Source organism: Schistocerca nitens, chromosome 2 (assembly GCF_023898315.1).
Source record: "Schistocerca nitens isolate TAMUIC-IGC-003100 chromosome 2, iqSchNite1.1, whole genome shotgun sequence".
Taxonomy (NCBI): domain Eukaryota; kingdom Metazoa; phylum Arthropoda; class Insecta; order Orthoptera; family Acrididae; genus Schistocerca; species Schistocerca nitens.
The window spans coordinates 106590229-106612603 of NC_064615.1; the positions used below are offsets into that span (position 1 = coordinate 106590229).

General features: G+C 44.6%; 1 protein-coding gene across 1 annotated transcript in view; it reads right to left on the reverse strand.

Moving 5' to 3' along the window:
- The window catches only part of LOC126234285 (ras-related and estrogen-regulated growth inhibitor-like), a 204977-nt gene extending 189115 nt beyond the window's left edge, over window positions 1–15862 (reverse strand). The window contains exon 1 of the mRNA XM_049942971.1: window positions 15758–15862. The gene's annotated coding sequence lies outside the window, so the exon portion shown is untranslated. The remainder of the gene's footprint in view (window positions 1–15757) is intronic.
- Between the last annotated feature and the right edge of the window lie 6513 nt (window positions 15863–22375).

The window sequence follows — 22375 nt, forward strand, 5'->3', positions numbered from 1 at the left end:
TAAAAGCGCCTTTTCAGGAAACGTCAACGTGCTGCGACTGCTGGCGCATCTGATTCTCTCTCTCATTTCAGCTCCTTTTATACACGATTGTCATGCGCAGTCACTGACGTTTTGCTGTCCAGCGCCATCTGTCGGACATTTTGTGAACTTTGGTTTCTTTTGGTTCTAATAAAACCCCATGTCATTCCAATCATGTGTGTCAATTTTTACCTCTCTATCTACATTATTCCGTGGTTTATTAAGTTTTCAAAATTATACTGACTTTTTGATCACCCGGTACATTTTCGCAGACAGCTCTCACGTGCCTGCAGGAGTGGAGAATAGGGGAAAACTTTCCAATTAGGCATCTGAATCTGCCTTCGGGGTCTCCCATCCACTCATTTCACATGGCTTTCCTTTTTTTCGTAAATACCTTTGGATTAAAGGTGACGACTCACAGAAAAAGCAGAAGCGTTGAGTAGTCGATAGGCACAATCAAAAGAGAGAAAAGTTGCGACCTTTCGGAGTTCTCCTTTGACGATCTGGAGTAAAATACAGAGATAGTTCAGCTGGCACCATGTAGGGGCATGTGTTTGTGTGTGTGTGTGTTTCAGTCTAGCTCGTCAAAAAATAACTCTGAAAGCTGGCAAGTTTTCTTTCTTTTGTGTATGCCTATCGACAACACATAGCTTCTGCTTTTCGGTGGGTAGTCTTCTTTAATACAAAATTATTGATATTGTACAAGAAAAATCCTACGACTTCACTGTTAACCCACTTGAACAGTCAAGGAAGGCTTCCAAAACGACCAGAACTCGACCCGAAGTTGCAGCTAATAGTGCCTGTACTGCTGTGGGAGTAGACAAAGCCTTCTAGATACAAGGCCTACGCACAGCGGCCATATTGGCACGTGACGTCACAAACTGCTGGCCATCTTATCTTTAGTCGGCGGTCCTGTTGGCGTGTATGTTGTGTTGAAAGTGTGTGCCACGTGAAACTGGTATATATTTCATACAGTATTCGCCTACAGTACTTCGAAGTATGGGATACAAGTGTTGCGTTCCCTTTTGCCAGGGAAATTATAAATCCCAAAAAGGCATGGTAGTGCACATGTTTCGATTTTCGAAATGTGTGAAGTTGAGAAATCGCTGGATTGCAGCTATTCCCAGACAGGAATTTTTGTCTACGCATCATTCAAAGGTAAGTAAATGACAAAAAATTTATAGCGTGTTATTTGTTTCCATTGCACCACATTTGCCAATTATTTTTAAAAGCAGTTATGTATCATGTACCAGTATAATTTGTTTCTTAATTCTGGACCATTGCTGCGAGGTTAATACGAAGCTGGCTGTGAAATGTCTCTCATATTTGCAACTATTGTCACACAGAATAGTTATATTAATTAGTGTGGCTCGAAAATGTTTAGCATTCCTTATCATTCCTACCAGATTATTGAGTTTCCAGTACTTTTCTTTGGAAGAGCTACAGAATTATTTTGTTCAGTTATACATATACAGCTATTCGGAAATAATTTCAATTTGAGTATACTACCTTAGAAAATTGTTTTAATAAATTCAGCGTTCGACAGATTAAGCAGTATAGAAAGCAGAATTTCGAGGTAAATCCATTGTGACTAAATTAACAGCACTCTGTGACACGAATTTCAGTCAAGGATATAGGAGAAACAATCTTTTCATGTGTAAGTAGGCTGTTTAGGTTTTTATGTTGGTAACACCACGTAGCGCTCTGTATGAAAATCACTGGCTGTGCTGTGTGCAGTCTGTGGCTGGTTTGCATTGTTGTTGGCTATTGTAGTGTTGGGCAGATGTATGTTAACAGCGCGTAGCTTTGCGCAGTTGGAGGTGAGCCGCCAGCAGTGGTGGATGTGAGGAGAGAAGTGGTGGAGTTTTGAGAGCGGATGATCTGGACGTGTGTCCATCAGAGACAGTAAATTTGTAAGACTGGATGTCATGAACTGCTATATATATTATGATTTTTGAACACTATTAAGGTAAGTACATTGTTTGTTCTCTATCAAGATCTTTCATTTGCTAACTATGCCTGTCAGTAGTTAGTGCCTTCAGTAGTTAGAATCTTTTATTTAGCTGGCAGTATTGGTGCTTGCTGTATTGCAGTAGTTCGAGCAACGAAGATTTTTGTGAGGTAAGTGATTCATGAAAGGTATAGGTTATTGTTAGTCAGGCCATTCATTTGTAGGGATTTTTGAAAGTCAGATTGCGTTGCGCTAAAAATATTGTGTGTCAGTTTAGTGTTGATCAGAATAGGTAAAGAGCGAAATGTTTGAGTACGTTCAGTTCTGCTCAGCTGTTTGAAAATCAAATAATGTAAGAGGTTTATCAGCACAGTAATTCATAAATTTTTCTAAGGGAACGTTTGACATGTTTAAGGTTCTAAAGTTCTGGAAAAACAGGGAAATAGAATATTTTTTTCGGGTTTTTTGATTTATTAAACATTATGTCAGGAGGTGCTCCATTTCGTCGAATGATTTTAATTTCGTGTGAGGTCAGCAAATTTTGAAGTGGAGAGGAAAATTTACAGAAACAGCCGGGGAAACAAATTCTTAAATTCTGTAGTAGCTCCAGCCGCTTTGTTTAAAATCGAAAACGTCTGCTTGTTGTTGCATATTGCCGATTTTTTACTGCAAGAAAACGTAGCTCCTGAGGTAACGCGAATTCATTACAGACGAATGGAAAAACTCGTAGAAGCCGACCTTGGGGAAGATCAGTTTGGATTCCGTAGAAATGTTGGAACACGTGAGGCAATACTGACCCTGCGACTTATCTTAGAAGATAGATTAAGGAAAGGCAAACCTACGTTTCTAGCATTTGTAGACTTGGAGAAAGCTTTTGACAATGTTGATTGGAATACTCTCAAATTCTGAAGGTGGCAGGGGTAAAATACAGGGAGCGAAAGGCTATTTACAATTTGTACAGAAAGCAGATGGCAGTTATAAGAGTCGAGGGACATGAAAGGGAAGCAGTGGCTGAGAAGGGAGTTAGACAGGGTTGTAGCCTATCCCCGATGTTATTCAATATGTATATTGAGCAAGCAATAAAGGAAACAAAAGAAAAGTTCGGAGTAGGTATTAAAATCCATGGAGAAGAAATAAAAACTTTGAGGTTCGCTGATGGCATTGTAATTCTGTCAGAGAGAGCAAAGGACCTGGAAGAGCAGCTGAACGGAATGGACAGTGTCTTTAAAGGAGGGTATAAAATGAACATCAACAAAAGCAAAACGAGGATAATGGAATGTACTCGAATTAAGTCGGGTGATGCTGAGGGAATTAGATTAGGAAATGGGACACTTAAAGTAGTAAAGGTGTTTTGCTATTTGGGGAGCAAAATTACTGATGATGGTCGAAGTAGAGAGGATATAAAATGTAGACTGGCAATGGCAAGGAAAGCGTTTCTGAAGAAGAAAAATTTGTTAACATCGAGTATAGATTTAAATGTCAGGAAGTCGTTTCTGAAAGTATTTGTATGGAGTGTAGCCATGTATGGAAGTGAAACATGGACGATAAATAGTTTTGACAAGAAGAGAATAGAAGCTTTCGAAATGTGGTGCTACAGAAGAATGATGAAGATTAGATGGGTAGATCACATAACTAATGAGGAGGTATTGAACAGAATTGGCGAGAAGAGGAGTTTGTGGCACAACTTGACTAGAAGAAGGGATCGGTTGGTAGGACATGTTCTGAGACATCGATGGATCACCAATTTAGTATTGGAGGGGAGCGTGGAGGGTAAAAATCGTAGAGGGAGACCACGAGATGAATACACTAAGCAGATTCAGAAGGATGTAGGCTGCAGTAGGTACTGGGAGATGAAGAAGCTTGCACAGGATAGAGTAGCATGGAGAGCTGCATCAAGCAGTCTCAGGTCTGAAGACCACAACAACAACAACAACGAGGTAAAAGACATAATTTAAAATTACAGTTTGTATTCAAGCCTAGAAACGCGTATTTAAGGCAAATCGTCAAAATAATTTTACATCTTGAAATAACATAGGGCAGTTTTGTTCACTTGCTTTACGCAATGATACAGATTTCCGTACTCTTATTACAAGGCATGTAGAACAGGAAAGCACGAGAATCCCTATGCGGTCTCAGCTCTAAGACTCGTAAAGTTCGTATAGCTGCAGAGTGCTCAACAGGAGCGTTCCGATACAGACCCGGCCATCAGTATGTGACGTCACAAGTGTGCGCGCAGGCCTGTAGTCTAGGTGGTGTTGGAGTAGCTTGCTGAGTGGACTCTCTCACGGTTTCTGCTCGAGACTCGTTCAGCGAGGCGGGATGACGAAAGATCGGCGCAGACGGTGGCAGGTACACGGAGAAAGGACCGCTTTGCGTCAGGAACGTTGCGGCAGTCCGGCTGCGAGAGAACATCCTGTTTGTCAGCAATGGCGACCAGTCCACAGACGGCGGCGCGCGCACACGTGCAGATCAGCCGCCAAGGGCTTGCTGGCGTCACGTGTGGCTGCCGCGCCGTCGACCTTCGCTCCCTAAATTATGCCACCGGCGAAAGTGCGCGAAAATTCTGCTAAATTTACCGCTCCTCAGTTCGCTATGAAAAACTCGTATATTCGTGTGAAGATATATGCTTTGCTAGGAGCGTATTTCCACCTAATATAAGGGCCCATTATGCGTCACATTTTACATTCCGTTCTTTTTAATGACGACCGTCTATTTCACTAAAAGACACGTTGTCGTCAACACGCCGAATGTTAAACGTTTCTCATGCTGTGGCGGAGCTCGTGCGAATCTGAGCTGTTTCAGTAAACAGATACATTATTACTGGTTTTCAAGTACAGGTAATTTTGATCTGCCTAAGATTACTGCGCTAAATATTAATCATCACTAAAAGAGCAGACTGGTCACTTTGGAGCGCTGTACATGGTGCAGAACTGGTAATATCAAGTCGTGTAGCACAGCATTGCTATTACTTCCTACGTAATAGAACCCCGGAAGTTGACATCGATGGTGAGTGTTCATCGGAGGTGAGGGTATCACCTGGAGTGCCCCAGGGAAGTGTGGTAGGTCCGCTGTTGTTTTCTATCTACATAAATGATCTTCTGGATAGGGTGGATAGCAATGTGCGGCTGTTTGCTGATGATGCTGTGGTGTACGGGAAGGTGTCGTCGTTGAGTGACTGTAGAAGAATACAAGATGACTTGGACAGGATTTGTGATTGGTGTAAAGAATGGCAGCTAACTCTAAATATAGATAAATGTAAATTAATGCAGATGAATAGCAAAAAGAATCCTGTAATGTTTGAACACTCCATTAGTAGTGTAGCGCTTGACACAGTCACTTCGATTAAATATTTTGGCGTAACATTGCAGAGCGATATGAAGTAGGACAAGCATGTAATGGCAGTTGTGGGGAAGGCGGATGGTCGTCTTCGGTTCATTGGTAGAATTTTGGGAAGATGTGGTTCATCTGTAAAGGAGACCGCTTATAGAACGCTGATGCGACCTATTCTTGAGTACTGCTCGAGTGTTTGGGATCCCTATCAGGTCGGATTGAGGGAGGGCATAGAAGCAATTCAGAGGGGAGCTGCTAGATTTGTTACTGGTAGGTTTGATCACCGCGCGAGTGTTACGGAAATGCTTCAGGAACTCTGGTGGGAGTCTCTAGAGGAAAGGAGGCGTTCTTTTCGTGAATCGCTACTGAGGAAATTTAGAGAACCAACATTTGAGGCTGACTGTAGTACAATTTTACTGCCGCCAACTTACATTTCGGGGAAGACCACAAAGATAAGAGAGATTAGGCCTCATACAAAGGCATATAAGCAGTCATTTTTCCCTCGTTCTGCTTGGGAGAGGAACCGGGAGAGAAGATGCTAATTGTGGTACGAGGTACCCTCCGCCACGCACCGTATGGTTGATTGCGGAGTATATATGTAGATGTAGAATTTAGGGCAGTGTAGTGTTGTGTCGGTTCCGTGGGATCAGCACAGTAACATGAGACGACTTATGGAAGTGACAGAATGGAGGAAAGGAGCTATCGTGTTTGGACGTTTTGAAGGACGTTGTCTGAGTTGTTCGTATATCAGCGTGCCTAGAAGGAATGGCGCACCACCCACAGAAATGCAACACGGAGGAGGTCGTAAAAATAATCTAACCGATAACGGTCGTAGACAAGTGTCACGGCTTGTCAATGACAGTCGATTTCAAGCCCGAAAGTAGACGTTCTCAGTGAAATGGTTCAAATGGCTCTGAGCACTATGGGACTCAACATCTGTGGTCATAAGTCCCCTAGAACTTAGAACTACTTAAACCTAACTAACCTAAGGACATCACACACATCCATCCCCGAGGCAGGATTCGAACCTGCCACCGTAGCAGTCGCGCGGTTTCTGACTGAGCGCCTAGAACCGCTAGACCACCGCGGCCGGCGTTCTGAGTGAATGCAGGTCCATATCAAGCTCCTTCCGAGCTAACACTGCGGAGGAAAATCATTTCGGTGGGCTTCTGGAGAAGCGTACCATGCAAGAGGCCATTGCGTATAGCGGCACGAGAAGCTGCATGCCTTTATTGTGGCAAAAAGTTCATTAACGAACAATGGGGGAAAGGAGGCGAGTACTATGTTGCGACCAGTAACGGTTTTGCCTTTTTTCAAATGATGCAATGCCTCGATAGCACCTAGTGCCCAATGGGTGTGTGTTGGGGGGGGGGGGGGGGTGCGAGAAGAAGTTCAGGCCGAAGACGTTTCAGTGATATTTTCGGAATATTTCTCATACCATGATGACATTGCACTGTTTAATGAGGTCACCGTGGACATTCTCGGAGCCCACATCTTTCTGATACGTATGCCATGGATACTTTAGTCTTATGAAACATTAACAGCCGTATTCGTAGTGGTGCACGAAGTCGTTGCTTGTTTGACGAATACTGAGCCTCTCAAACGCACCTCCACTGTCCCGCCAAGTCAACCGCCATTTATCCCATAGGAAATATCCGAGACTATTTGGTACCGTGGTTGACGTACTGATCAACATCGCCGCCGTTTGGTAGCTGTGTGTGTTCTAATCTTCAATGATCGGCTTCAGCTGTTTATTGACCACCTAAGAAGCTTGTGGACTCTCTTCACCGCTGAACTGAAACCATTATCAAGGCTAGACTCTTTGATAGCTCCACAGGATCTACGCGTGAAAGTGTGGCCTCATGTGGGTGTGGCATTCCAAAAGAAACTTGTAGATTTTGTTCATCGAAATGAGGCGATTACCACGGTATTAGCGTGACGTCTACCGGGGACATTCGATTTTTCACCTGATGTGTTCAGAAACTCCAGAAGAAAGAACAACTGTTATTACTTAACGCTTAGCGTGCTAGTTTGTAAGGCATCAGGTTAGCCGGAACAAGTCTAATCCGCACGGCGGATAAACAACCACTGGTCTTGTACACTGGCCAACCAGAGCTTGGTTTTTAGATGGTTTAGCACTCTCATTTTGGCAAATGACGAATCGGTCCCCACACAGAACACAGTTTACTCAGTTCACAAGCAGATGGAAAACGCGATTTTCTCAATTAGGGCTGGCCACTGTGGCCGAGCGGTTCTAGGCGCTTCAGTCAGGAACCGCGCTGCTGCTATGGTCGCAGATTCGAATCTTGCCTCTGGCATGGATATGTGTGATGTCCTTAGGTTAGTTAGGTTTAAGTTGTTCTACATCTAGGGGAGCTGGCACGGTAACTCAGCGTGTTCGGTCGGAGGGTTAGCTGCCCTCTGTAATAAAAAAAACCTTAGCTAATGGATCAACGACGAACTGAAACGCGTGTCTTGCGACATCCGCCACGAGCAGATCCAACGAACGAAAAAAACGAACAAAATGAGATGAAAAAAGAAAAGAATGCGAAGCGAAAGGACATGGGTTCTCGCACGGATGGGTGCAAAAATTTTGCCGGCACGGTAACTCAGCATGTTCGGTTAGGGGGTTAGCTACCCTCTGTAATAATAATAATAATAAAACTGACTTAATGGATCAACGACGAACTGAAACGGGTGTCTTTCGACGTCCGGCCCGAGCAAATACAACGAACGAAAATGAGATTTTATGTTTTAAAAAAAGTGAACTGATATAAAACGTGCTTAACCGCGTTTTGGTTCTGTCTTGGAATGCAGTGCGATAGTGATTCTGCATGACGTGGGTTCGACAACTCCTTGGTTGCTTTCCGGAGGTACGTGACACCAGATGTCTACGGACTGGTCAGGCAATTCTAGCAACTTTCGCACCAATAGTTTGTGGGGGCGGAGCAGGCGCCCTTGAGATGTTCTACCGGAATTACATCAAGAGAATTTGGTCGCCGAGACAACAATGTGAGTTTACTATCACTCGCCTCAAGTCACTGTAAAAAGATTATGACCTTGTGATGCGGGAAATCATCCCTCCAGAAGATACCATGGCCGTCAGGAAAGTCATCATGCACAACACTGCTCTCACCGGCCTACGTTCGTATCCCTCTGCATCCGTCCACATGGATGACGGCGTGCCTGGGCACTACGACCGACATGGTGTAACGTGATTCTTTCGACCTGGCGACACGTTTGCGTTGTTCCACGATCAAATCTCGATGATCCTGCATCCACTGCAATCGTTATCGACGATGTCGTCGGGGTTTCATGGAGAAACAATGGGGTCGTCTGTTGTGGTTCAGCAATGGGCGCTGAACGGTGTGCTCCGAAACACTTGTGTTTTCTCCAGCATTGTACATTGTCGTCAGATTTGCAGTAGATCGCTGCCTATCATACTTTACAGAGTGGCCAAGCCTCCGAACTCCACCTTCCTTGATGAGGCGTGGACGTCCAACATCCCACTAGTGATATCTCCGTCCTTTGGCCACTTCCCACAGATGCTCACGACAGTATCTCGCTAACAGCCAACCACTTTGTGGTTTTCAAGACGATCGTTCGCAGGTTCAGCTCCATATGAATCCTTTCAAAGTTTCTTGTCAGTGGTGCTTCTCATTTGCAGCCTGCATCGTTACAAGAATGGGTCCCTATTCGTCTCTGATCCGCTCGTATATTTTCCTAAAAGTGTCATGTGCCGACAACACCACCACGCGTCCCTCAAACTCGCGGTGCGTAATTATTATTGTATTTTGTCTCAGCAGTATATTTCTCACTAAATTACTAAAGGAAAGACGTATTTAAACGTGTGACTATACAAGAGCTATACAGCTATAACGCAAGTGTCAGCGACGAGTGGATTTACGCATGTAAAAATGTATAAAGACTCAAGAGGCAGATGTGTTTCAGCCAACTTCTTCCATTTCTTTATCAGGCTATATTGCATACGGCTCCTAAGTTCCGACAAGGATATAAGATGACTCCGACGTTGGTGACGAGGTGTTATTCTAGTGCCAGCACAGCTCCGCACGAAGGCACTTCTGCCTGATTTTCCAATATCCTACAACAGAAACTAAACTGCAATGACTAAATGATTCAAATAGCTCTAAGCATTGTGAGATTTAACATCTGAGGTCATCAGTCCCGTAGACTTAGAACTACTTAAATCTAACTAACCTAAGGACATCACACACATCCATGCCCGAGGAAGGATTCGAACGTGCAACTGTAGCAGCAGCGCGGATCCAGACTTAAGCGCCTAGAACCGCTAAACCACAGCGGCCGGAAAACTGCAATGACTATCCGTAGAGTGCACAGAATCCTTTATTGTGTGCATCTGCAAATTGGTATTTTTTGCATTATTTATGGACCATGTTTTGACACACGATCTAGTTTTCTAAATTTGGCAGTAACGTGACGGGTTTGATTACAATATCAAGTTACGATCAATATATAATAGTTTTAGGGCTGTGTATGTTACGCCGGCCGCTGTGGTCGAGCGGTTCTAGGTGCTTCAGTCCGGAAACGCGCTGCTGCTACGGTCGCAGGTTCGAATCCTGCCTCGGGCATGGATGTGTCATGACCTTACGTTAGTTAGGTTTAAGTTGTTCTGAGTCTAGATGGCTGATGACCTCAGACGTAAGTACCATATTGCTTAGAGCCATTTGAACCAATTGTATATGGTACAGCTACTGAACTAGTTCTCAGGCAACTACGACATCTGGTTTATAAGTGATCAATCTCTCACGAGAGGATTCTGAAGTACGGAGATACCATCTGTCATTGGATCTACAGTGCGCAACACAACCAAAAGATCCACTTAAATGTTTCCCATTGCGAGGTAGAAGTTTGAAATTTGGCTCAAATGTGCTTACGAACTGCCTCTGTAATGCTACAAAAGCGTGCTACCCTGCAACGTCAGCCTGGGGCTCGGCGATGCCCCAAACAGGAAGGTGTCAACATATGCGAAAGAAAGGGCACACTGCAGAAGTTCACGTGAGTCGTAGGGTGGGTTAACGATGCTACAGTGGCACCGTATTTCACCACAATTCTGCCCATCGTCTCCGTGGACGTGTCGCATGATGATAAGGTCGTCGCACACCCTGTTATCCACGTCTCACCTCTACTTTTGACGCCTCCGGTATGGAGGCCAGAACAGCAACGTCCAGCGTTGAAAACACGCGGTTTTCCTATGGGTGGCCAAGAAAAACACTGCAGACAAACCGGCGTTCAGAATGGACCCGAAAAGGCCTCGTGGGCGTTAATGAAACCACACCTTCCTTGGGGCTTTGATTCCCACATATCTCGAGGTCGAAAGTGACATTTCGCAGTTCGATGAGCATCAGGACAACGTTATTGGCAGCGTTTGACACTGGTGAGCCCACAAAAATGGTTCAAATGGCTCTGAGCACTATGGGACTCAACATCTTAGGTCATAAGTCCCCTAGAACTTAGAACTACTTAAACCTAACTAACCTAAGGACATCACACACACCCATGCCCGAGGCAGGATTCGAACCTGCGACCGTAGCAGTCCCGCGGTTCCGGACTGCAGCGCCAGAACCGCTAGACCACCGCGGCCGGCGTGAGCCCACACCATGGGTCCCGGTTGTCGGGCTGTGTGGCGGGCGGCAATCAGGTTGGTATCACCACCTGTGTCTGGAGCGTCACCAGACACGTGTTCGACCTTGAATCTCTCTCTGTGGAGTATAATTCTCTTCCCTGGTGAGTCCCGCGTCGAACTGAGCCCCGAAGACCAGCGAAGACGTTTCTGGAGACACCAAGAAAGCGGTGGGATACCAACCTCACTCTGTGGTTCCATTTCCTTTCATAGCAGAAGGCCTTTGGCTTTCGTCTGCAGCACACTTAACAGCACAGCGACACGTCGACGATATTTTACGCCCCGTTCTGTTACCCTTCATGGCAAGCCACCCTGGGTGTACTGTCTGCCATCAGGTTCCCCTAAATGGCAGGCAGCACCGCATAACAGCCACACTATGAGGGAAACAAACCAACAGCCAAACAGGCGAAGACATCAGGTAAACACGCCGAAGATTCCAGTCGATTAATAGGAACCTTTCCTTGCAGAGGTCGCCGCGACATATCCGGCCACGGATTGCTACGCCGGGTTTCTGTTGGCTCCAGCTCACTATATAGGCCCGGCCGGTCGAAGGCAGACCAGTCTTCGTCCGCTGCTAATGGCAACCGCTATAGCAGAGTCTCCTAGAAGATATCACCGAAGCCGCTATACTGCACCACCGATCGAAGTACCAGCCAACCGAGAGGAACAACATCTCCGGCTAGATCGACGGACGTCTACATCTATTGTACAGCCAGCTATTGTATTGTAGAAGAAGTTACGTTCAATAAACTGTTGGAGAATACAACACTGGGGATACATTTCAGCAACATAATGCCCGCCCACACACGGCGAGAGTTTCTAGTGTTCGGCTTCGTGCTAGTCAGACCCTGCCTTGCCAGGTGAGTCGCCGGATCTCTTCCCAACTGAGAACGTTTGGAGCATTTTAGGCAGGACCCTCTAACCATCTAGGGATTTTGACGGACTAAAGCGCCATTTGGACTGAATTTGGCACGATATTCCTTATGAGGATACCCAACAACTCTGAAACTTCCTGGCAGATTAAAACTGTGTGCCGGACCGAGACTCGAACTCGGGAGCTTTGCCTTTCGCAGGCAAGTGCTCTACCAACTGAGCTACCCGAGCACGACTCACGACCCGTCCTCACAGCTTTAATTCCACCAGTACCTCGTCTCCTACCTTCCAAACTTCATAGAAGCTCTTCTGCATACCTTGCAGAATTTGCACTCTTGGAAGAAAGGATATTGCGGAGACATGGCCTAGCCACAGCCTGGGGGATGTTTCCAGAATGAAATTTTCACTCTGTAGCGGAGTGTGCGCTGGTATGAAACTTCCTGGCAGATTAAAACTGTGTGCCGGACCGAGACTCGAACTCGGGACTCCGCTGCAGAGTCAAAATTTCATTGTGGATCCAACAACTCTGTCAATAAATGCGAAGTCGAATAATTACTTGCATAAGGGCCACAGGTGGACCAACGTATTATTGAATTGTAGTTTGTGAAACTGTTTCTCTTGAATAAATCATAAAATTTTCTGAAACTGTGATCATTTTTTGGTCTGTACGTGTACAACACTTCTTCGGATTTCCGTCCCCTTTTGATGATTCCTTCGTGGTGGGTCCATTTCTTTCTTTTTTTGTCTTGGAATTGCGGTTACGGTTACGGGAATATCTCAGTGTCATTAGAGCGGGATGCAACAATGCACAGGATACTGAAAAACTTTTTCTACATTTTATAGAGGAAGACAAGTGTTAGTATTAATCATTGCCTGGGCTACTGCCAAACGGAAACAAACACAATTATAACAAGAGATCAAAGTGGCTGCTTCTAAATTAGACGCACGACCATGCACCGTCTGATGATGTTCTCACTGAAGGATTCGAGTCTCAGAGGGACAATTTTCACTCGCAGCATTTACACTGACAACTAAAGCCTCGTCTGATTCTAGCCGAGTTTTGTAGCCAACACTCTTCAGTTGTCTCTAGAGAAAGAAGTCTAGCGGCTTCAGATCAAGAAATGTGGGGTTAGGGGTGTGGGGCACAGAAGCTCGTGCTATAGATCCCTCCTGTCATACTTTGATGATGTTCCCAGTCGAGATTTGTTGTCTCCAGTATACCCAACCCAGCACCTTCGACAGTACCTCGAAGTTTTTAGATATCATTTTCTAACAGTCTGTGTACCGATAGTCCTTATTAAACAATGCTTCACCACACTGAGAAAGCGGCTCTCTGGGGGGATTGGTCACTGATAAAAATTAGTGGTCGAATGAAGTTCATTCTACCTCGCGGAGTAACACGAGGAATATTTCTGTCAACATATCCATGTATTCCAAGAGTTCCGGTTTGGTGGTAGTAAGAAACGTAGTGGTATGGTTGAGAGAGTGAATGCTGAGAAGGAATGGGGAGACGCAAATAGGGCGAGGAGAATAGGAATGGGGAGTAAAGGATCGAGAGAATCGCCATAGCGATCCACAACTGTTCGGAGAATATTTGTTGTAATGTACTTCCACATTAAATTAATTATTGTCGTGATGTTTCGGACCTGCTCGTATAGCGTGAAGTGCAGCGCGCTAGCGTACGAGGCAAAGAGGTGAGCCAGACCCGGATCGGACACGAACACCGGATTAACTACCCTGAACAAGAACACCAGCCAGCCTGTGCGTGGCTTTAAGGCTGTTTCCCACGCTCGCTTAGGCAAATGCTGAGCTTTTCACCACATTTCGCCTCAGAGAATGCGATACACAGACTGTTAAAACACACAAAACAAAGCTTTCACGGTTCAGAGACAGATGGTGTACGCGACGTTCCTCACTTACGTTACCTTGACGACTGTGGCGTCACGACGAGCAAACGCCAGGAAGTTCAATATTAACTACAATTTTCCAAATCCTGAAACAAAGCGGACCGCGTACTAGACGTGATGAACGCCACGGAAATCAAAGATTGTGGAGATATTCAGTATTAATGAATATCGACATGGTGTTACTCTGTACACTACATGCGCATGAATCACAGCTGTGACTCTGTGCAAGAACGAAAACTCGTGCTTCTAAAGAGAGCACTACGTCCACTGTGCAACAGCACCATACTTCAATTTCAGTACATGTGGTCACCATACGACATCTGGTAGGATTTACCGCTGTTAGTGTGACTACAGTGTCGTATAACAAATAACTGGAACGCAATAATTTGATTTATTTTTATCATTAGCGTGGTTTGTGTGACTTTCACATCTGAGTTCATCTTCGGGATTTTCCTAATTGAGGCTTATGAAGATGTAACAAAGGACATATGTACAACCACACCGTGATTCCTGACACAACGTAGTTTTCTAGCTTGAAAATGTAGGGTTTTATGGACGCCTTGTTGGCTATATCTACAGAATAAAGCAATGTCATTAATGTTACATCACTGGACGCCACAGAGATTTAATCTGTGGAAAGTGACTTAACCGTTTTCAGTGATTTGTGCAATTCTTCTGTTATGGGTACACGCAAATGCTGTTACTGTTTAGAAACACTAATGCCATAAAACTAATGAATCTGTGGTCACTACTTTGCCTATCTTTCCCGAACTGAATATTTGGTTTATAAGAACACGAACAATGCTGTTGTAAAAGCAACAGTTCTTTCTCGAATCAGTGAAAAATTGCACTAGAAGTAGAACGAAACAGACATCTTTTTTAGCGTGTAGTTACAGTGTCAAATAACATGCGACGTATCTAGTTATGTTTCACTGATGTATGCTTAGGCAGTATGAAACAACATAAGTTCGTTACATAAGCGTATAATATTAACACCGAAACTTAAATCGTGAATGTATTTACATACTTTCTTCTACAAAGGATACAGTAAATAATCATAGCATTTGGATTTATAGAAGGCTGTCGTCATCTGAATTGTGTGGCTAAATCTATTCGAGTATAGTCAATTGGAACTTTCGTGGTAGTTATTAAGAGAACTTTTCGCTAATATAGTTTGCAGCAGCGTCCTGATTTATTTAATGTGTATGAAGCCTCAGGTAAGTGAAAATACTCTTTCTCGGTCTTTACGTATTTTAGACGTCGCATTCTTTGAGTAATTAATCTTGTTTCTACACTTCATGTCGAAGATGCACATACACAAGGCGTTGAAGTACTTTAAAGGGAGAGGAACGTCGGGAACACGTCGGTAATATAAATGTGAAAAGGAGTGATAAGAAAAGTGAAAGTCAACTGGTGAATTTTCAACGCAAGTACTCTTAGACACAACTACAGATACATTAGTTTTAACATCGTACATTGTACTACTTCGTAAATGTATAGAACAAGCATTGTGTAAGTCCACCATATACAAGAAGTGCTGTCAGTAATAACATCATTATGAAATTAAATAAAAACACATTTAAAAGCAAAAGGTTAGAAAAGATAAAGAAACAACTGAAATTTGTTAAGTATGAATGAAAACAATGTGTGGAATTCCGAGAGATAGTGCGGGATTAATAAACAACCCATGGCAAGATGTCTGTTGCAGATGTATTTGTGTTTAAGAATAAAAATTTTGTTCTTGTCAGCCTTAACTATAGCTCTGTCTTACAAGCGAGAAACCAGCAGTAATATACAAAAAGTTTCTTGGTTGACATGTGAGATGGGTTGAACGCCTTTTAAGTTCGTGTACACTTACGAGTATACGAATTCGCGACCAACGTATCTCATAGAATGCTCAAGCGAGGCTCTCCGCGTCAGTTTCTCACCCGTACAGCTCATGAGCCACACGCGAGCTCGCTGGTCGCAAGTGTACTTGTACGTCTCCATCGCAAATTGTCGGTACGCGCTACTCACCTGCTGCCCCTGGGAGGCCTACCGCGCCGCATCACACATGCGTCTGTAGCGGCGCAAGCTCAGGCTGTGCGAGTGAAGTGCTGTGCTGTGCTGGGGGGACGCTGGCGGCCACTGCGGCTACACGGGACCGCCGCGCCGTTTATAGCTAGCAACCGTTTCCACGACAACGGCGCTCCGAAGCGTCTCCAACCCGCCGACGATGGCGCTGTCTGTGATGGCCTCCCTCACTAACTTACCTTGCGAATGGTTCTCTGCTGGAAATGGGACACGCATCTGCATTTCAACGTCCACTCTCTGATATGTACGTTACTATAAATAATGTGAAACCATGAAACATCAAATCTGACTGTAATATTATCAGTGTAGTGTACCGAAACTGTATTCATACAACTGAAGGCAGAGCCCATATCCTAAATATAAAGTATTGATTTCAATGTCTTTAAAAAAGTAAAAAAAAAAAAACAGCGAATACACTACTGGCCATTAAAATTGCTACACCAAGAAGAAATGCAGATGATAAACGGGTATTCATTGGACAAATATATTATGCTGGAACTGACATGTGATTACATTTTCAAACAATTTGGGTGCATAGATCCTGAGGAATCAGTAACCAGAACAACCACCTCTGGGAGTAATAACGGCCTTAATACGCCTGGGCATTGAAACAAACAGCTTGGATGGCGTGTACAGGTACAGCTGCCCATGCAGCTTCGAAACGATACCACAGTTCAGGAGTAGTGACTGGCGTATTGTGACGAGCCAGATGCGCTGCCACCAATGACCAGACGTTTTCAATTTGTAACAGATCTGGAGAATGTTATCGCCAGGGCAGTAGTCGAACATTTTCTGTATCCAGAAAAGCCCGTACAGGACCTGCAATTTGCGGTCGTGCATTATCCTGCTGAAATATAGGGTTCGCAGGGATCGAATGAAGGGTAGAGCCACGGGTAGTAACACATCTGAAATGTAACGTCCACTGTTCAAAGTGCCGTTAATGCGAACAGGAGGTGACCGAGACGTGTAACCAATGGCACCCCATAACATCGCGCCGGGTGATACGCCAGTATGACGATGACGAATACACGCTTCCAATTTGCGTTCAGCGCGACGTGGCCAAACACGGATGCGACCATCATGATGCTGTAAACAGAACCTGGATTCATCCGAAAAAATGACGTTTTGCCATTCGTGCACCCATGTTCGTCGTTGAGTACACCATTGCAGGCGCTCCTGTCTGTGATGCAGCGTCAAGGGTAACCGCAGCCATGGTCTCCGAGCTGATAGTTCATGCTCCTGCAAACGTCGTCGAACTGTTCGTGCAGATGGTTGTTGTCTTGCAAACATCTCCATTTGTTGACTCAGGGATGTGGCTGCACGATCCGTTACAGCCATGAGGATAAGATGCCTGTCATCTCGAGTGCTGGTGTTACTAGGCCGTTGGGATCCAGCACGGCGTTCCGTATTACCCTCCTGAACCCCTGATTCCATATTCTGCTAACAGTCATTGGATCTCGACCAACGCGAGCAGCAATGTCGCGACACGGTAAACCGCAATCGCGATAGCCTACAATCCGACCTTTATCAAAGTCGGAAACGTGGTGGTACGCATTTCTCCTCCTTACACGAGGCATCACGACAACGTTTCACCAGGCAACGCCGGTCAACTGCTGTTTGTGTATGGGAAATCGGTCGGAAACTTTCCTCCTGTCAGCACGTTGTAGGTGTCGCCACCGGCGCCAATCTTGTGTGAATGCTTTGAAAAGCTAATCATTGGCATATGATAGCATCTTCTTCCTGTCGGTTAAATTGCGCGTCTGTAGCACGTCATCTTCGTGGAGTACAATTTTAATGGCCAGTAGTGAATGTAATAGGAGACATTGCTTCAGAGGTGCCATATGGGGAGTACAGGGTGATTCTGTTGCCCTTACCTGAGGGATTTATGGAACATGCAACGGCTTCAAAAACAATGTGCAATATGTTTGTAGTCTCTCACTTGCTACGTCAGTGTTATTAAATACTATTATTCTTACAGAAAAAATGAACAGGTTCCTTTTTTAGGAAATTTAATGTAGTTAAATCTTGTATTGGGATACGTTTTTGCTAAAGGGTACAGTTTTCTAGTTATTCTAGATAAATGCATTTCATAGTTACTTTTGAATATTTTTCTTGAATACATCGGAAACTACGGCTCCTCTTGACTATAGATATTATGAAATCGTGAAACATCACATCTGTTTGTAACATTACCAGTGTAATGTGCCATAACTGTATTCACACAACAACTGAAAGCAGAATCTGTATTCAAAATGTAATGTAATAATACTATTGTCTTAAAAAAGTGAAAAAATCAGCAAATATTTGCGGGGAGACACATATCAGAGGTGTCATAACTGGACATACGAGGCGATTCACTTGCCCCTACCTATCAGTTTTATGCAGCCTGCAACGCATTCGAAAACCACAAGTGAGATATTCATTATTCTCGCTTACTACGCACAATGTATTAGTCCTACAGAGAAAATGAACACAACATTTTCCTAGGAAATTAAATGTACTTAAATTTTGTACTGGGATACATTTTCACAGGAGGCCACAGTTTTCGAGTTATTAAAAAAAAACGCGTTTGCGGGCAATTTCTGTGTATATTTCTTGAATAATTAGAAAACCACAGACTAGTTAAATGTTAACCAGAACAAAATTTAACTAGATTAAATTTCTTACAAAAATACACTCCTGGAAATTGAAATAAGAACACCGTGAATTCATTGTCCCAGGAAGGGGAAACTTTATTGACACATTCCTGGGGTCAGATACATCACATGATCACACTGACAGAACCACAGGCACATAGACACAGGCAACAGAGCATGCACAATGTCGGCACTAGTACAGTGTATATCCACCTTTCGCAGCAATGCAGGCTGCTATTCTTCCATGGAGACGATCGTAGAGATGCTGGATGTAGTCCTGTGGAACGGCTTGCCATGCCATTTCCACCTGGCGCCTTAGTTGGACCAGCGTTCGTGCTGGACGTGCAGACCGCGTGAGACGACGCTTCATCCAGTCCCAAACATGCTCAATGGGGGACAGATCCGGAGATCTTGCTGGCCAGGGTAGTTGACTTACACCTTCTAGAGCACGTTGGGTGGCACGGGATACATGCGGACATGCATTGTCCTGTTGGAACAGCAAGTTCCCTTGCCGGTCTAGGAATGGTAGAACGATGGGTTCGATGACGGTTTGGATGTACCGTGCACTATTCAGTGTCCCCTCGACGATCACCAGTGGTGTACGGCCAGTGTAGGAGATCGCTCCCCACACCATGATGCCGGGTGTTGGCCCTGTGTGCCTCGGTCGTATGCAGTCCTGATTGTGGCGCTCACCTGCACGGCGCCAAACACGCATACGACCATCATTGGCACCAAGGCAGAAGCGACTCTCATCGCTGAAGACGACACGTCTCCATTCGTCCCTCCATTCACGTCTGTCGCGACACCACTGGAGGCGGGCTGCACGATGTTGGGGCGTGAGCGGAAGACGGCCTAACGGTGTGCGGGACCGTAGCCCAGCTTCATGGAGACGGTTGCGAATGGTCCTCGCCGATACCCCAGGAGCAACAGTGTCCCTAATTTGCTGGGAAGTGGCGGTGCGGTCCCCTACGGCACTGCGTAGGATCCTACGGTCTTGGCGTGCATCCGTGCGTCGCTGCGGTCCGGTCCCAGGTCGACGGGCACGTGCACCTTCCGCCGACCACTGGCGACAACATCGATGTACTGTGGAGACCTCACGCCCCACGTGTTGAGCAATTCGGCGGTACGTCCACCCGGCCTCCCGCATGCCCACTATACGCCCTCGCTCAAAGTCCGTCAACTGCACATACGGTTCACGTCCACGCTGTCGCGGCATGCTACCAGTGTTAAAGACTGCGATGGAGCTCCGTATGCCACGGAAAACTGGCTGACACTGACGGCGGCGGTGCACAAATGCTGCGCAGCTAGCGCCATTCGACGGCCAACACCGCGGTTCCTGGTGTGTCCGCTGTGCCGTGCGTGTGATCATTGCTTGTACAGCCCTCTCGCAGTGTCTGGAGCAAGTATGGTGGGTCTGACACACCGGTGTCAATGTGTTCTTTTTTCCATTTCCAGGAGTGTATATTGTTTATTTTTTCTGTTGAACTCATAGTTTTGCGCATAGCTAGCGAGACAATATAAGAACCGTGCCGGCTCAGCATGGATGCCGTTTTTAGGCGGCTTCCCACATCGGACTTGGTGGTTCCCATGTTCCGCCTCAGATATAATCTATACAAACATTTAGAACACTTTCTCATAGCTGCACACAGAATTTACTCTAGTCGCTGAAAGATTGGGTGCATTTCTTCTGCCTTGGAAGGTGAATAGGAGGCTGATGAACTTAGCTGTATGGTCTCCTTAAACACTTACTTGGCGTACCACGTCAGCTAAATGTAATATCCTTTCCACATTTGTGTTCACATGAATTAAGTAGAATGCTTCAGGTCAGTTAGGCGATGTAACATGAGATGTCCAAAGCGTGAACCTTTGGACAGGGAGCATTTGCTTCACAATAAGGGAATTGTCTCCCGGAAAACCTTGGTCAGAACTGCACTATTATTATTTCGATTCTGTGACAAAAAAGTCATGTGTGTAACGAAGTTACGATCTTGACCTTTTTGACATGTGCGGTGTCCTACCTGTTCAAGTTACTGCTACCTTACTTTTCTCCTTTTTTAAATCCTACCTCTCCTAAGTCACAAACATTTCTATCAATACCAATTATTTTAAAACATTACAAAATACAAAATAATTATATGCATTATTAAATTTACGATTACGCATTAGCGTGTTTGAAAAAATGTGATTAAAACTGACGAAGCCTTGCACTGTACTACACGGGGAGGGCTCGCAGTGGTACGGAGTAACTCGGGAGCAGTGAAACTGTTTGATACTTTCTGATGGGCGTCATCGGGGAGAGGGAGTGGTGAGGAACATGGAAATTCTTTTAATCAGGTGTATCTTGGAAGTATTCAAGACCAGGGATATGAAGAGGTAAAAATAAAGCATTACGGGAAGGTAACTGAGGGCACTGATGTAGAGGTGGATAGAGAATGGATTAGGTCTGGAACGGAAGGTAAATGTCACAGCGGATTTCGCTATATTGGAGAGGAAGTTTGTTAAGTTTGTTAAAATTCAACGGAGAGAAGATACTGCATAAATGTAGAATTAAAGGGGTTTATTATTATGAATACAGCACCTTATCAGGATTGGAAACTCGAGGATATTTAAGGGATTGTTCGGTTGGAGTTTGCAGGGTGTATCGTGTTCAGTATGTGTGAGGATGAAAGGGAGATTGTTAGGCTGTTAAAGAATTCCTGTTGTGGAGAGAAAAGGGATGCGAAAAGAAAGGCTGTATGAGTGCCATTCAAGGATTTGGAAGCATTGATAGAATTTTCGTGGAGCGGAAATCCAGGTTATATTGTCATTGTCGAGAATGGTGTGGATCAAGGATGTGGAGACGTGAAGGCTGGCCGAGGAATGCAATCCTTATCTTCAGCCAGTTATTAATTTTAGTTGCCTTAGGCTTTCTTTTGGAGGGTGAGAGGGCGTGATTTGCATGTTAATTTACGGATAAGGATTAGTTCAAGGAATTTTAGTGAATCCTTGGATTATAGAGTTATAAATGTTTATAGAAAAAGTCATGGACACGGATACTGCAAGTAGCAGTTATAAGCAGAAAGAAAACTGGCGTTCTACAGATCGGAGCGTGGAATGTGAGATCCTTTAATCGGGCAGGTAGGTTAGAAAATTAAAAAAGGGAAATGTATAGGCTAAAGTTAGATATAGTGGGAGTTAGTGAAGTTCGGTGGCAGGATTAACAAGACTTCTGGCCAGGTGAATACAGGGTTATAAATATAAAATCAAATAGGGGTGATGCAAGAGTAGGTTTAATAAGGAATAAAAAAATAGGAGGGCGGGTAAGCTACTACGAACAGCATAGTGAAGGCATTATTGTAGCCAAGACATACATGAAGTCCACACCTACCTCAGTAGTAAAAGTTTAAGATGAACATTAACAAAAGCAAAACGAGTATAATGGAATATGTTCGAATTAAATCAGGTGATACTGAGGGAATTAGATTAGCAAATGAGACACTTAAAGTAGTAGATGAGTTTTGGTTTATGGGGAGCAAAATAACTGGTGATGGTCGAAGTATGAGAGGGTATAAAATGTAGACTAGCAATGGCAAGGAAAACGTTTCTGAAGAAGAGAAATTTGTTGACATAGAGTGTAGATTTAAGTGTCAGAAAGTCTCTTCTGAAAGTATTTATATGGAGTGTAGCCATGTATGGCAGTGAAACATGGTCGATAAATAGTTTCGACAACAAGAGAATAGCAGCTTTCGAAATGTCATGCTACAGAACAGTGCTGAAGATTAGATGGGTAGATCATGTAACCAATGAGGAGGTACTGAATAGAATTGGGGAGAAGAGGAATTTGTGGCACAACTTGACTAGAAGGGATCGGTTGGTAGGACATGTTCTGAGACATCATGGAATCACCAGTTTAGTATTGGAGATAGCATGGAGGGTGAAAATCGTA